Source organism: Salvelinus sp. IW2-2015, linkage group LG4p, assembly GCF_002910315.2.
Source record: "Salvelinus sp. IW2-2015 linkage group LG4p, ASM291031v2, whole genome shotgun sequence".
NCBI lineage: Eukaryota > Metazoa > Chordata > Actinopteri > Salmoniformes > Salmonidae > Salvelinus > Salvelinus sp. IW2-2015.
The window spans coordinates 17,026,435-17,027,650 of record NC_036841.1 but is presented as its reverse complement, the minus strand read 5'-3'; the positions used below and the strand labels follow the sequence as shown (position 1 = coordinate 17,027,650).

Below are 1,216 nucleotides of genomic sequence, written 5' to 3'. Positions count from 1 at the left end.
AATAGTGAGACCACCAGACAGATGGTTCACCATAGGCAATGGTTTATTGGCAGTAGAGGTGAGAGTACAGAACATATAACTCCCTAGAAAGAGAGAGACGGATAGGGATGAAGGGAGAGAGGGATAGACAGACAGACAAAAAGAGAAGACAGACAGAAAGCTAGACAGACGYAGAGACAGACAGGTGTGGTTGAGGTGGTTGCTATTGCGATGGCGTACCTAACTCCCGGCCGTCCCCTGAGATCCGGGCCTCTCCCGCCCCCTCCCCCTCCTCCCCTGATCCCAGGAAGTCAAACTCGCTCAGGGCATCCTCCGAGTCGTCTTCATCCTCCTCCTCATCATCAGGGTCCAGGTCTGTGGTCATGGGCTCAGTCCCCATCTACACACACAGAGAGAGAGAGAGAGGGCTTTAATACACACACACACACACACACACACACACACTTTGCCGTGTTGACGTGATCGGACCTTAACGCGCGGCTTCTTGTTCTTGTTGCGCTGCCCGTCTACACGGTCCGTGCCCATGCCCTGGAAGTCATCTTCCTCATCACTGTCATCCTCATCATCATCCTGGCAGCCGTGTAGGAAGGGGATCTTATCCAGCACGGAACCGCCCAGACGCTCCTTACAACCGTCCTTCCCCGCCGCGTTCCTACCGACACACACACACACACACGCACACACACATCAGCGGCAACACACAACTCCCAACAACAATACTGACAGTACATTACTGACAGTTATAGGGATTTGACCAAAAATATGCAATACAGCACCACAGACAGAGTACTGACCAACTTCACAGCGACTACCGTGGAGACAAGCTTCCATTCATCACTGTCCACAGCACCCTACACCGAGGACAGGGGTGTGCGTGTTGGGGGTCTCACCTCTTGATCTGCTCCTCTATCTGTCTGATGAGGAGTGACTCCCCCCCTGCCAGGGGCTCGGGGTCCGGGGCGGGCTGCTGCTCGCTGCTGGCCGGGGCGCCGTTAGCCTCGGGGCTGGTACGACCCAGCAGGGAGCGCACACGCTTCGAACGCATGTCCAGGATGGTGTCCGAGTAGCCCACCTCCTCCAGGTACCTACACGCACACACACACACACACAAACCATGGACACACACGATTACCCTCTTCATTCAGACTCAACAGTTTGTTTAAAGTATCGAGGACAGTGCTGCTCTCGCTACGGGGAGGAAGCCTTGCTCTCGCTA

The 1,216-nt window shown here is 55.2% G+C and overlaps 1 pseudogene; it reads right to left on the bottom strand.

Moving 5' to 3' along the window:
- Positions 1-1,216, bottom strand: part of LOC111957359 (striatin-4-like) — a 15,702-nt pseudogene that overhangs the window by 5,074 nt on the left and 9,412 nt on the right.